General features: G+C 35.0%; 1 protein-coding gene across 1 annotated transcript in view; it reads right to left on the minus strand.

The window, feature by feature from the left end:
• LAMA2 (laminin subunit alpha 2) overlaps nucleotides 1-15,975 on the minus strand; it is a 583,504-nt gene that overhangs the window by 107,990 nt on the left and 459,539 nt on the right. The gene's annotated exons all lie outside the window — the stretch shown is intronic.

Here is a 15,975-nt window from a genome sequence, read left to right on the forward strand (position 1 = left end):
CTCCTCAAATCCCTGTTGAATACTACCATCTTTTGAGCACCATAGTTTTAGTCAATAAGTACCAATTTGATGGCAAGTAGATGTGTAGCCCCTTTCCCAGATCTTGTGTCGTCTTGCTTTGTATTATGGGCTTAAGCTTAATTAAAAAGATCATATACAATTTTAAAATAAGGAAATCACTGTGTATTGATTTTAAAGGTATTTTAATCTAACATAATTTTAAGTACCATAGAACATTAAAATGAAATAGTGAATCAAAAATGAGTCAAGAAACAACCCAAAGAAATAGCCCTGGTCAGAAATCTGTGGAAAAGTTGTAGATCCCTGACACTTCATAATACTAATATATCCTAGGATGGTAGAGGAATCGGATGAGTCTCTGTGGGAGATTGAAATCAACTGAGCACACAAAGGAGATGAAATGGGAAATCCCCAAAATTGCTCATGAGAATTACAAATTTGTGACTGTGAAATTTTAGCTTGATGGGAACACCAAGAAAGACATCAGGGAAGATTTAAAAATATATAACTGAGTAAGAACTGGTTTTCCCTGATTATAGCATGACAGACATAATTGCTCTAGCACCTGTGCATGCCACTAGTCTGCTGCAGTGAGGCAAGGACCGGGCTACCAGCTGGACACTAGAGGTAGGGTGGGTGGACACTAATTGGAGGCTTGATCTTGAGTAAAGGCAATGAAGTGGTGTCTACTGAGATAGAGACCATTCTCAGAGGGCTTAGAGTTTTATATTCAGTTGATATCCACAATCAAGCACAACATGGCAATTTGACCTCTTGATTATTCCACCTATGGGAGAAATTTTAAAGAGCAGGTAGAATGGCACCAAGAACACTGCTGCCTTGAAAAGAATTAGGTCAAACATATTGCATTACAGCATCATTGTACAGTGTTTCTGTATTTCTTACTGATGACACAAACCCTTTGATTTCTATCATTTTATGCTCTGAATTTTTTAATATGTCTAATGTTAGGTCATAAAATAAAAGTTTGCTTCTCTCCTTCCAACAGATAGTTTTTTAATTATTGACTCAAATGAGAGTATCATGTACAAAGAAAGTCACTAAAGTCAGGAGGGCTTAATGAACACAGTTTTCACACACAAATTCAATATTTTTCTACATACCTTATATCCTCACTGACTTTTCCATATTTGCTACTGTGCAAACCACTGAATTGCTGATAAAGAAAAAAAAATGCTCACCAGTTTTAGTCACAGATTTAACTATCATATCAATTATAGTTTTATATCATTTATATCATTTTCCCATTTACACTACACTGGTATAAAATATAAGTTCTAATAATGATAGATATAAAATAGAAGCCAAAATTATTATTCGAATGATTGCTATGTAATGGTTGACAGAATAACAAAGAAGTTATATGTGAGTTAAAGTTTGCAACATGGCTAACATCATATTTTATTGGACCTTTTGAATGTAATATATATTTTCTAGTATTGCACAGTGCTTTATGTAGAAATCAAAAAGTCAACATGGATGAACCTGGAGAGTATTATATTAAGTGAAATAAGCTAAGCATAGAAAGACAAATATCACATGATCTCACTTACATGTGGAATCTACAAAAGTTGAACTCACAGAAACAGAGAGTAGAATAGTGGTTATAAGGGGCTGGGAGGTAGAACTGGGGAGATGACCAGAGGATACAAAATTTCAGTTAGATAGGAAGCATAAATTCAAGAGATCTAGTGTACAACATGGTGCCTTGTGGTTCATGTGACCCAGTGAGATACTATCAGCTGTGGCCAAGCCAGTACCTGTGTCACCCCTCCCTCAATTCCAGGCAATGCAGCTCAGGAAGAGTCTGCTTCTACTTGGGGAAAGTAAGGGGAGAGCCCAGAGGACTTTGTTTTGCAACTTGGGTAAGAGCTCAGCCACAGTAATATAAAGTACCAGGCAGACTCCTGAAGCCTCTGAGTCCAGGCTTTAGTTCCTGATCATTATTTCTGGACCAATCCTGGGCCAGAAGGAAATGTGCTACCCTGAAGGCAAAAACCCAGTCCTGGCAGGGTTTGCCACCTGCCGACTAAAGAGCCCTTGGGCTTTGAAAAATAGAGGTAGCCAGGCAATAGTCTCCACAGGCTTTGGGTAAGACTGGGCTGGCTTCAGGAGTGATCTGGCACTGGTGGCCATGAGGGAGTGCCCACATCACTTTAACTTTCAATTGTGATGGACAGTAACATTTGCATTTTATCTATAACCATAATTGTTCCATGGCAGAATGCGAAAGTCTTTTCTCTTGAGCCATTCAATTCCCAAAAGACTCCCTCTGATTTTTTTTCAGTGGAGGGCAGTTGATTGCTTGGTTGCCAGTAGCTCTGTGCAAGAGAGAAGTGTTACTGTGTTGCATAAAATAACTTGCTGTGAATTATTTATTTTTATTCTCACAACTGATCTAATCCTCTACCTCTATGGTCCCCAACCCACAGGCCATGTAGCAGTACAGTAGCATGACATATTCAAAATGCTGAAAGAAAATATCTTCACCCTAGAATATAATATTGTGCAAAAATATCCTTCAAACATGAAGGAGAAATAAAGACTTTCCTTGATAAACAAAAGCTGAGGGATTTCATCAACACCAGACCTGTCCTACAAAAAATGTTAAAAGAGTTCTTCAATCTGAGAGAAAAGGACATTAATGAACAATAAGAAATCATCTGAAGGTACATAAGTCACTAGTAACAATAAGTACACAAATATAGAATACTCTATCGCTGTAATTGCAGTGTATAAACCACTTATGTCTTGAGTAGAAAGACTAAAAGATAAACCTACCAAAATAACTACAACAACATTTTGAGAAATAGAGAGTATAAAAAGACATGGATATGGATGGAAACAACAAAGTTAAAAAGCAGGGGAGGATGGAGTTAAAGGGTAGAATTTCTGTTAGATTTCTCTTTGTTTGTTTATTTGTTTGTTTGTAAACAGAATCATAATATGTTTAAAATAACTGATTATAAAATGTTTTTTGTAAGACTGATGGTAACCTCAAATCAACAAACCTACAACAGATATACACACAAAGCAAGAAATGAAAATACACTACCAGAAAAAAATCCCTTTTGACAAGGAAGACAAGGAAGGAAGGAAGGAAAGAAGGAAGGAAGGAAGGAAGGAAGGAAGGAAGGAAGGAAGGAAGGAAGGAAGGAAGGAAGGAAGGAAGGAAGGAAGGACCGACCACAAAACAACCAGAAATAAAATGTCAATATGTCAGTAGTAAGTCCGTATCTATCAATAATAACAATGAATGTGAATGGACTAAACTCTCTAATCAAAAGTCATACAGTGACTGAATGGATAAAAACAAGTGCCAACTATGTGCTCTCTACAAGAAACCCACTTCATCTATAAAGACACATATAGACTGAAAATAAAAGGATGGAAAAAGATATTCCAGGCAAATACAACCCAAAAAAGAGCAGGAGTATCTATAGTTCTATCATATAACAGATTTCAAGACAAAAACTATAAAAAGAGAGAAAAATATCATTATATAATGATAGAAAAGTCAATTCAGCAAGAGGATATAACAATCCTAAATATACATGCACCCCAAATTGAAACATCTAGACATATAAAGCAAAAATTATCAGAGCTAAGGAGAGAGAGTGACCTTAAGACAATAATTGTTGAAGATATCAATACTAATAGCATTAGACAGATCAATCACCTAGATAGAAAATCAACATTATGTTACGTGAAATACCAAGCATAGAAAGACAAATCTCACATGTTCTCACTCATATGTTGGAGCTAAATAATAAAAGCAATGATCTTATGGAGTCAGAGAGCAAAATGATGGTTACCAGAGACTGGGAAGTGTAGCAGGGAGGATAAAATGGGGATGGTTAATGGGTGCCAAAATATAGTTACATAACTAGATAAAACAAATAATATTTGATAGCACAACAAAGTAACCATAATCAACAAGTTAAGGTATACTTTAAAAAAACTAAATGAGTGGACTTGAATGTTCCTAACATAAAAAATGATAAATGCCTATGGAGATAGATAACCCAATTACCCTGACTTGATTAATTAACATTGTATATTTGTATCAAAACATCTCATGTGCCCTATAAAAATATACAACAATTATGTCTTTATAATAATTAAAAATAAAAAAGATATTACTTAGGTGATACAGCTCATTTAATAGATAATACATACTCAATTTGCAGACAGGTCTTTTAATTTCCAATTTCTGACCTGTTAGTTTCTTCTCCCAACTTGATTAGGAAATTCCAGCATACCATTTGAACCTAATTCTAATCAGTCAAATAATCCTATATGACAGGTACATTCAAACAGATATTCAGACATGATCTTAAACTAAATAGGGAAGAAAAATAATTTTATTTTTACTTCGAAATTTCTTTGTCTGTTCAACTTCCCTAGGTTTCATGGTAATATAAATGTTTTATTAATTCTGAATATTTGGATTATCATAGCCATTCTAGATTTCTAGCATCAGTGTTTAGTAGTGAGAGGGGACAATCTACATTTAGTGATCACCTACTGAATACCAGGTGTTATCTTTATGAAAATCATGGAATATTTTGTGTGAGATAGTGAAGAGTGAAACACTCAAGGTCATTCGTGGTTATCTATATTTCTACTCACAGAGGAGGGTGTGACCTATTGTTGATTTAAATTTAAATTTTGGAGACATTCTTTTTTGGGAAAAGGAAGTAGGAACAAAATAAAATACCATAGTCACCAAGCAGTGAAAACAAAGGCAGCAGGATCACTACACAAGACTCTAGTGCTGGGGCTGTGCAGTCTGAGTAGAACCCAAAGAATCCAACCAAGCGGTGATGGAACTATCCAGTTTATGGCTCAGCATGCTGTGCGCCCTGGCATATCTAGCCCAGCGGGGACGGCTTTTTCTATCTCTCCAAAGATTTGCATCGATTATCAGAGGCCCCAAACATACATTTCCCATGGAAGAAGTAAAATATACAGTAGGGAAACAAAAGCCTCTTCAGAAACATAGATTAATTAATTTAAAATGGAATTCTGAGCAAAAGACTTATTATTTTCAGCAAATGGTATCAGGAGATTAAAATGGAGTGACTGTAGAGGATAACAGTGGGGAATAAAACTATGATGGAATAAAGAGGAGTGGATCAAGGCAGGTGTATGATGTCAGAAGAGGAATCTTCCCTTTGGCAGGATGGACACTCTTCCCTGGCCACACCTACAAGGGTCTTTACATAATGCCTGCCCCTCAATCTTTTGTAGCTTTTGTACCCACATATTACACCATATGGTAATATACCAGAAAAGAGGCACACAGAATCTGGAGAAGGCCAGGCCTCAGAAACAACGGGTAAGGTAGAGCAACAGTCCTCAACCTTTTTGGCACCAGGGACTGGTTTCATGGCAGAGAATTTTTCTACAGGGTGTGAGGGATGGCTTTGGAATGACTCAAACACATTACATTTATTGTGCAGTCAAACCTCTCTGCTAATGATAATCTCTATTTGCAGCTGCTCCTCAACACTTGCATCATGGCCTCAGCTCCACCTCAGATCATCAGGCATTAAATTCTCTTAGGGTGCGTGCAACCTAGATCCCTCGCATGTGCAGTTTATGGTCGGGTTCATGCTCCTATGAGAATCTAATTGCTCCGCAGATTTGACAGGAGGCGGAGTTTATGCAGTGATGTGAGTGATGAATACAGATGAAGCTTTGCTTGCTCACCCACCATTCACCTCCTGCTGTGCTGTCCAGTTCCTAACAGACCACGGATCAGTACTGGCACGCAGCCTTGGAGTTGGGGAGTGCACAGGTAGAGGATTAGATCAGTTGTGAAATAAAAATGAAGAATTCGCTGCAAATTATTTTATGAAACGCAGTACTCCCTCTCTCTTGCACAGAACAACTGGCAACCAGGCAATCAACTGCCTTCCACTGAAAATAAATCAGAGGGAGTCTTTTGGGAAATGAATGGCTCAGGAGAAAAGGCTTCTGCCTTCTGCCATGTAACAATTATGGTTATAGATAAAATGCAAATGTTATTGCCCATCACAATATGAAAGTTAAAGGGGTGGAACTTGATAGGAGAAGGGAAGAAAGGGAGATAAAGGGAAGTAGCAGTGCACAAATAGTCTAGAGTGTGGAGTCCATCATTTAAGAAACAGGAAATAAAGCTTTAAGTATATTTACTTAAGTTAAAAAACAAACAGTAAAGGATCTAAAAGTGGTGATGTGTCTATACTGGGAAATGGTTGGGAGGGAAATGTGATATGAACTACAGGTGAACTACATCTCCTTCATAATAGCGGTAATTAAATAGATAATACCCACATTAATACATATTAATGAAATATGTAATTACATGATATTAATATTACTAAGAGATATAGAAGGAGAAGAAATATTTGAAAGACTTAGAAGTGATTGCCCCCGAGGGTGTGAACGCAAAGTGAGACAAGTTAGATCATAAGTTGTTGCTTGAAATTATCAGTCTTTTTTTCCAATTTAAAAGAAATTAAAACATGTATGCATAATGAATCAAATAAAAAGAAAGAAATTTAGGGTCTCTTGTTAGTGAAAAAAATGAGGGCTGTTATTTCATTTCCAGACCCATTTTAAACCTACTTTAAAAATATTTTTTAGGATACATCCCCTTGCAAGACTGATTTTCTATCTCTTCTTACTTTAATTTTTATTAAAACATTTAACTAGGAAATATTTTAAGCATACAGATAAGAAATTATACAGACATCTGTATTCCCATCATCCATATCTGACAAATATTAACTTTTTGCTGTATTTGTCCAAATCTTTAAAATATCACTATTTGGATTTAGCTTGATTTTATTTAATTTACAGTTTCCCTCTCTATTTAAATGTTTGGCCTATAGCTTTTCTTTTTAAATACAGTCCTTGATACAGTTTTGCCATCAAGATTATACCAGCCTCAAACTAAGCTAGGGAACCTTTCCTTCTTTTTCTATTCTTTGGAATGTTTTGTATAATGAGTCCTTGAAATTTTGTAGACATTGCTGTTTTCTTGTATTAATTATCAGTTCAATTTTTTAATGATCATATTTCTACTCAGGTTTACTACTTTTGAGTAAATTTTGGTCTCTAGACCTATTGTTCACTTCACCTAAGTATTTGAGTTCATTTAAATAAAGTTGCTCATGTACTCTAGTACATTCATATTTATTTTTAATCTATACTGTAGCTATAGTTATATTCCCCTTTTTGTTACAAATTCTGTTCATATGTGTCATCTCTCTTTGTTTGCTTGATTGTTCTTGTCTTCTCTGTTTCTTTGCCTGTTTATTCTAAGAGTCAGCTTTCTGTTTTGTCAACCCTATCTAATGTTCTTTTTTTCTAGGTCATTAATTTCTGCTTTTATTTTTATTTCTTTCTTTGTACTTTTTTTTAGCTTCTTGAGCGGAAACCTTAGATAATTAGTTTCTGTTCTTATCCTTTCCTTATATCTGCATTTAAAACAGTACATTTTCCTGTTGGTGTCACTTTATTTGTATTGTACAAATTTTGATGAGAAGTTTTATATTCCATTATCAAATATTTTTTGAATGTAAATTGTATTTTTTCTTTAACTCATGAATTACTTTAAAGTATGTTTCTTATTTTGAATCTTTTTTTAGGCAACTATTTTGCATCAATTTCTAATTTTATTGCATTGGGATCAGAGAATGTAGTTTAGGTGCTATTGGATCATTAGGATTTGCTGATAGTTGCTTTGTTATCTAGTTTACAGTCATTTTTTTCAAAGTTTCATGAGTATTTTATTAAAGGGACATACAGAATTAATTATCTAGTTGACATAGAGTTCTGTAAAGCAATGAAATCAACTTGTTTATGGTACTTTTAAAATTTGCATCCTTATATCTCTTTGCTTGACCTATCCATTTTTAAAAGCATTATGGTAAAATATCTATTGTATTTATATGTTAATTTTCTCCTTATGACACATTTGTCTAGTTATTCTTTAGTTTTGTTGTTACAATCTTGCAGGTTCACAATATTTGTATTTTCCTGCTAACTTGTTCCTTTAATTCTATTGTGATGATTCTCTATATCCCAAATAACACTTTTTAAAAAATGTAATGCCTATTTTGATTGCCAATAATAGTATTATGTCAACTTTCTTCTGGTTAGAGTTTTTCTGGTTTATCTGTTTTTATCCCTCAATTTTAGTCTTTCTGTGTACCTATGGCTTAGTGGTATTTCGTATCAGTCATATAGAAATGGCTGCCTTTTAAATCCAATAAGAAAATCATTGTTACCTAACTGGCACTTTTAGTCTGTTTTCATTTATTATGAAAGCAACTTGAAGCAAAGATAGTGAGCGCTCATCAAATATTTTATGTGCCTCCTATTTTCCCAGCCTCGTTTACAGTAAGTTTGGGTCACTTGGCTACTTCCAGTCAATGGATTGAGACCAGATGTGTTCTAGGCCCTACATGAGCCAACATGGTAAGAGCCAACATGTCTCTTCCTTCTTTCTCTTTCTCTGCCAGGATGCTCATGGAGGCTACATGGTATGGTGTAACTAAAAGATGGAGAGGGTTGTCTAACTCACTTTGTGTTGTGATGTGAGATATAAACTTGAATTGTGTTCAGCCTCTGAGATTTCAGGAGCTATTTCTTGAGGCAATTAGTGATAATTAACCTGACTGCTGTATTAGGATTTATTTCTACCATATCTTATGTTTTATATTTACCATGGTATTTTTGTCTGTTAATTTTTGTTTTTCTATTTTTTGCCTTTTATAGGATTCTTTGAAAATTCTCCTCTTCAAATATTTTTCTTCTCTCTGTTTATTTGGAATGGACAGCTGTTTGTGATGGTTGACTTTATGTGTCCACTTGACTAGGCTATGGTACCCAGTTGTTTGGTTAAACACCAGGCCAGACATTACTATGAAGGTATTTTTTAAGATGTGATTAAAATTTAAATCAGTAGACTTTTTTTTGGTTTTTTTTGAGACACAGTTTTACTCTGTTGCCCTGAGTAGAGTGCCATGGTGTCAGCCTAGCTCACAGCAACCTCAAACTCCTGGGCTCAATCAATTCTCCTGCCTCAGTCTCCTGAGTAGCTGGGACAACACATGCATGCCATGACATCTAGCTAATTTTTCTACTTTTAGCAGAGACAGGGTCTTGCTCTTACTCAGGTTGGTTTCTAACTCCTGATCTCAAGCAATCCTCCCACCATGGCCTCCCAGAGTGCTAGGATTATAGGCGTGAGTCACCGCACCTGGCTTAAATCAGTAGACTCTGAAAAAATCAGATTATCCTTCTTAACATAGGAGATCCTCATCCAATCAGTTGAAGGCCTTAAGAGGAAAGACTGAGATCCCCAGAAGAGGAAGGATTTATGCCTCCAGACCCTTGACTGCAACACTGGCACTAGCCCATTGGCCTGCCCTGCAGAGTTTAGACTTGCCAGTCCTCACAAGTGTGTGAGCCAATTTTTTATAATATATTATATATCTTGGAGAGAGAGGCAAGGTGGCTGACTAGAGACATTGGTCACTAGATAGTCTCAGAAAGAAGGAAAAGTTTTAGATGAAAAAAACATATCCCAGGTATAATTCTGAGGGAAAAGGGCCAGAACCTACAGGAGATTTCAAAGGAAGGAGTTGCAGAGCAGAATAAGAAGGAGCAAGATTTCAGCAGAGATTGACACTTGAAGAATTTGGAGCACATGGAAAGGTAAGTGGGAGTGTTTGGTTTTTTTCTCCCCTCACACCTCTGGCAGACTGCGGTCTCCCAAAGTGTTGGAAGAGCTTCTCTACCCTAAAGAGCCCCAAAACTGCTGCCAGCAGTGAACTGGGAGCTTCTTGAGAACAGAGCACTAGGCTGCCAGCCACCTCAGGGCCACACCCTGTCACTGCAGACCTGAGCTGAGGTGGCAGGCACCATACTGCTTCTCCACCCATGAGTCAGCATGCAGATTTTGCAACAAAAATGTTACAAGCCAGAAAGGAAGGGAGTCCTATCTTTAGTCTCCTTAAACAGAATAACTGCCATCTAAGAATTTTATATCCTGCAAAACTAAGTTTCATAAATGAAGGAGAAGTGAAGTCTTTGCCAGTGAAGCAAACACTAAGCAAATTTGTCACCACTAGGTCTGCCCTACAAGAAATGCCTAAAAGTGCTCTATACATGCAACAGAACAATTGATACAGATGAGTGTAAAATACCCAAAAGTCATAACTCACATCTCTTATAAAAGTCACAAAGCAACTAAGTAACAATGAAAATGATGAGCAGAACAGTATCTCACATATCAATACTAACATTAAATGCTAATGGTCTTAATGCTTCCCTGATAGAGGGAATAAAATAATGCCATTTGCAGCAACTTAAATGGAACTGGATAACATAAAGTATCTCAAGAATGGAAAAATAAACACTATATGTTCTCACTAATATGTGGGAGCTAAACAATGGGTGCACACAGTCATGAAGTGGTGCAAAGGACACTGGAAACTTAAAAGGGGGAGGATAGAAAGGGGTGAAGGATAAAAATTAATCTATTAGGTACAAGGTATACTACTCTGGTGATGGGCATACTGTAAGCCCTGACTTCAGCATTATACAATTCATCCATGTAAAAAAGCCCTTGTACCCCCTTAATATTTTGAAATAAAAATTATTAAATTAAAAACATAATCAATTAAAATATATATCTCTATGTGTGTGTATATATATACACATACATATATCTTATTTGTTCTGTTTCTCTGTAGAGCTCTAAAACCATTATTGCCATTCTTCTATAATTTTCCTCAATGTTTAATACCTATACTTAACATAGATTAAAGGTAACTGCTTTTTACTCTCCTCCCCAAATTTCAAAGACCTTAAACTTTTTAACTGACTACCTGCCCCATTTTCCATATTGTTAGTTTCTTGTATTTTATGTCTACTTTTAATGCCACACATTTTTATTATGGCTTTCACAATGTTTGCTTAGATTTGTACACACTTACTATTTTTTTGTTCACTTTCATCTCTTTAATATCCATGTTCTTTGATTTTGTTGACATTCCTTTTGAAGTGTATTTTATAGTAGTTCAATGAATGCAGTGTATTTTACAGTAAATGAAGTGTGTTTTATAGTGTATTTTATAGTTGTTCAGCACTTCCTGTCATGGTTTTTCCCCCTCACTGATCTGCCATATGAGAGTAAATTTTCAAAAATCCAGTTTATTCTTTAGACACTTGACCCTAAAGCAAGAAAAACTCCTTTTGAAGTTTGTATAGGCTTTTCATTCTCTTCATATTAGGGATTAAACACTGAGAAGTTACTTATAAGAGTAGTTCATGTATTTATTGGGATATAAGAGTCTAATGCTTTAAGATTGCTTAATCTTCAGGAATATTATCCTCCCGTATAATATCCTTTCTCCTAGGCTTCCCACTCCTTTCTTCAGTTTGCCTGAAGCTTACATCTTGCCTACCCAGCACTGTTCTTTACTGTCTACTATTATCGTTCCTATGAGAAAATGAAACACTTTCAAACTGTCCTCACTTTCTTCTCTATTTTGTGATGTTTTTCCTAGAAATGCCTGAGAAAGACCTTGCAGAAGATTTTTAGAATGATGACTCCCAAGAAATATGGGTAATTGTAGCAAGTGAAGAGAATTTGAATTTGGAGAATAAATACAAAGACCACCTTATATACTGGAGTTGAGGCCAGTGTGATGGTGAAGTTTATGTGTTGACTGGCCATTGGTGCCCAGATTAAACATTATTTCTGGGTGTGTCTGTGAAGGTGTTTCTGGATGAAAGTACAGTAGATTTGCCTCTCCAATATGACTGCCCATCACCCAATCTGCTGACGGCCTGAACAGAACAAAAGACAAAGGAGGAATTCGCCATTTTTTCCTGCCTTACTACAGATTGAGCTGGGATATCACATCTCTTCTACCCTGGCTCTCAGACTGGGATTTACACCACCAGCTCCTCTGGTTCTCAGGTCTTTGAACTCAAACTACACTGCCGCATTGGCTTTTCTGAGTCTCCAGCTGGTGGCAGACTGTGGGACTCCTCAGCCTCTGTAATCATGTGAGCCAATTCCTCATAATAAATCTCCTTTCATATTTATCTATTTATCTATCTATAAATCATCTATCTATCTCTCCTATCTCCTACTAGTTCTGTTTCTCTGGAAAACCCTGACTAATACAGGCAGAATAAGTTTTTCTCAATTTTTAATACTCATTCCTAATAAAGATATATCTAAACAAACACTGAGATAAACTGAGAAAGAAGATTCAGGATTAGAGACTATTAAGCAACATTGTGTGGGTGTGTGTAAGAGAAAGAGACAGAGACAGAAAGGTTCAGACATTGATAGTGACTACAAGGTGAAGAAGAGAGACAGAAGAAAGGAAATCTTAAGTTGTCAAGGGAAGTGAAAGTGTGATTCATTTTTTTTTTTTTTTAATGCAAGATACCTAGAAGAGTTGAGAACTGCCTTAATTTTCCACATCAAAGTATATAAACCAAACTAGCACATTTCATTGACTTAGAAAAAGGAGGAGAAATGGATGAAAGGAAGGAAAATGACATTTCAGATCAGGTAAAGAAAGTGTAATGATAGTTGTGTGACGAGTCTTCATTGTCTTTAAGAATCTGAAATATAGAATTCATTCTACGTTAGCCTTCTCTTGTTTGTTTGTTGTTTGAATACATCAGATTGAAGTGTACAGCATCTAAGACATTTCCAGTGGAGGTCCTCATATCATATTGCCACTGGAAGTGTCTATTGTCTCTAGTGGCCATTCCAAGGGTCCAACAGCATATGAAATCTATTTGTCCACCAACTTGTGAAATCTGATCTGGTAGAAAATGTAGGTTTCAAGTTTACCTATGACTTAGAAAAATTTTTAAAAAAGTTTAATTCTTTTAATTTAATTAATTAATTAATTTTTTTATTTTATTATGGGGGTACAAGTGTTAAGGTTATATATATATATTTTGCCCATGCCCCCTGTTTAATTCTTAATTCTTATTTGTTTTAAGGTCTTTTAAAAATAGGATCCAAGCAATTAACATTAGAAAAAAAAGGACTGGATCTTGGTACTCTATTTTCTAAAATGTGACTTATTTCCTTTCTCCTTTTCCTTGCACCTATCAGAGAGGTTCTAAATGAGATTTTATCTTGGAGGTTGTATGGAAAAACAAATGTTTATAGTTTTTTTTCTCACCCAACATTAATAGAAAAATAATACTTTTTCATAATGTTTATGTTCTTAAAATAATATTTCATCCATTTAAAGAAATTACCAATGCAAAACAAGTAACTGTTACTCTTTACATAAGAATACTACACTACAAACTTAAATTGTATGCAGTCTCCTCCTACTCATAAAGGATCAACTTTCTTGTCACTCATATTTTCCTTTTAATTCCATTCTTGATTATCTGTGTGTGTTTATAAATAGTTAGACTTAAGTAAATTTTAAAAAGTGATATTATTTTTAAAATGCTGTCTTAATCAAGCTTATAGGTTATTTCTACCATTCATTTGTTCCTCTTCTTATGGTATTTTCAATGCTTTTTTTGTTCTCAAATTATCTCACCTCCATTTTTCTTCACAGTGGTAATTGGTTGTTATATTGCTTCTTTAATTGTTCATTTTTAATTCCTCCTAAAAATGCTCACTTTGTTTCTTTGTTTTATTCTTTTTAATTTATTGAAAACATTCTTCCTTCTTTGTAGGGTTAGACCCAGATGAGTAGAGGACTGTTTTGTATTGTTATTGTTTGAATTGCTTAATAGGTAAATAATAAACAATCTCATCCTTCTGTGTTTATCTATAGCTCTAGCAATAATATCAGATCTTATATTTATAGGAGATTAATCCTATCTAGGTAATTGCTCAACTTAATATTTGGCAAATATATTTACAGAACTATATTATCATAACCTAATAAAATTAAAGCATTATATATTCTGTTCATGAAACACATTCCAGCAAACTTTCTGGGACAAATCAGCCCCCTTTGTATTTTCTGATAGCCATTTAATAAATCAGTGATTCTCTTTAGCACTTATCTTGTCATTTTTCAGACATTTAATTATTTTTACATGGTTAATGAAAGAGATAAGGAATAATAATAAGAGGGGGCATGTTGTAATGCATTACAGCTCACCAAAGCTCTATGTTTGAGGTTGGTTAGCCTACCATGTATAAGCATCGGTGGTAAGGAGCAGTAAGTGTGCATTTCATGTCCCTATAAAAAAAAAAGTTTTCTAAGTGTAAAGTGATGTTGATGTTTTAAATTTGAGTGAAATTAAATAGCTCTTTAACATAAAATGTTAGAAGAAATTTATAAGGATAAAGCAATGACAATAGCAAAATTTTTATTGGTACAAAAGATTGTAGGCCAGGCGCAGTGGCTCAAGCCTGTTATCCTAGCACTCTGGGAAGCTGAGGCGGGTGGATTGATCAAGGTCAGGAGTTCGAAACCAACCTGAGCAAGAGCGAGACCCCCATCTCTACTATAAATAGAAAGAAATTAGTTGAAATAAATAGAAAAATTTAGTTGGACAACTAAAAATACATACAAAAAAACTAGCTGGGCATGGTGGCACATGCCTGTAGTCCCAGCTACTCAGGAGGCTGAGGCAGAAGGATTGCTTGAGCCCAGGAGTTTGAAGTTGCTATCAGCTAGGCTGACGCCACTCTAGCTGGGACAACAGAGTGAGACTCTGCCTCAAAAAAAAAAAAAAAAAAAAAAGATTGTAAATAGCATGAAAGGTGTCAAATTCATTCATTCATGAGTACCTACTATTTTCTGGGCACTGTGCTAGAGGCTGAAAATGATCACCCAACAAAACAGGTTAAATGAAAATGACAAAATTGGAAATTAGAGTCTTTAAATTTATAAAAAATTACCTAGAAGAAGATGGATTAAAAATTTCGAATTTAAAATTTGAAAAATAGGTTCATTATGAAAGGATAACTGAGCATAGGAAAGCTTTTGTGGTGATCATGCCACTATTTTGTATAAGAAGTAAACAGAACATATGGCTTTATTAGCACCCATTCCAGAGAGCCAAAAACAGCAGTCATTGCTCATAGCATATGATGCTTTTGTTATGACCACAAAATTAACCTCCTAAGACTGTGGTAAATATCTCTAATATTCTTGAAATCCAAGAGAGCATTTTTGCCCAATACCAAACCAAAGAGAATATTGATCTGTTTCTTTAACACCATTATTTATGTATATTTCATTCACAGTCAAATGTCCGATCAGCCTTTCCCTAACCCCACAAAATTCTGATGTATTTCCAAAATTCTGTGTGAAGCAAAAGGAGTAAATGATGGTTTTGAACATTTTAACTCACAGCATACTCCCTATGAGATTTTTTAAAATCTAAAATAGTATTACCAAGGTGTATCACACAACTTATTTACAAAATGTTGCCCTACATATAAAGAATGGAAATTCATCACTATTAAAAATATTCAAATAATGTGATATAACTTGGCATCCTAAAGCTTTAAAAAATTGGTTCCAAATGTTTTTCAACAACGACTACAGCCAAAGTTTAAGAGATTTTCCATTCATAAAAATGGTATAAATAGTTTAGAAGCATATGATCTGATATATTTTGCAAAATGTACATTTTTATAGTCAAACTTCATATATAACCAACTTGTATGTGATTATAAGTAATGGTATTAATTTTCAGGGCACTTGTTTTTAACTGGTGACATTTGGCATAAATGGTGATGAAAATGTCCAGAGTGTTCTGCTTGCCTATTTTTATTTTGTGAGTTGGTCGCACAAAACTCCTTGGTCTCTGTTATAATTTCAAGACCTTGATGGTGGTATGTAGTAGATGACTGAGAAAAGAGTTCTGGTATACTACAGCATACTGAGAGTTTTTGGATAAAAATTAAAAGAG

The sequence above is a fragment of the Microcebus murinus genome, chromosome 5 (assembly GCF_040939455.1).
Source record: "Microcebus murinus isolate Inina chromosome 5, M.murinus_Inina_mat1.0, whole genome shotgun sequence".
In the NCBI taxonomy this organism is placed as follows: Eukaryota; Metazoa; Chordata; class Mammalia; order Primates; family Cheirogaleidae; genus Microcebus; species Microcebus murinus.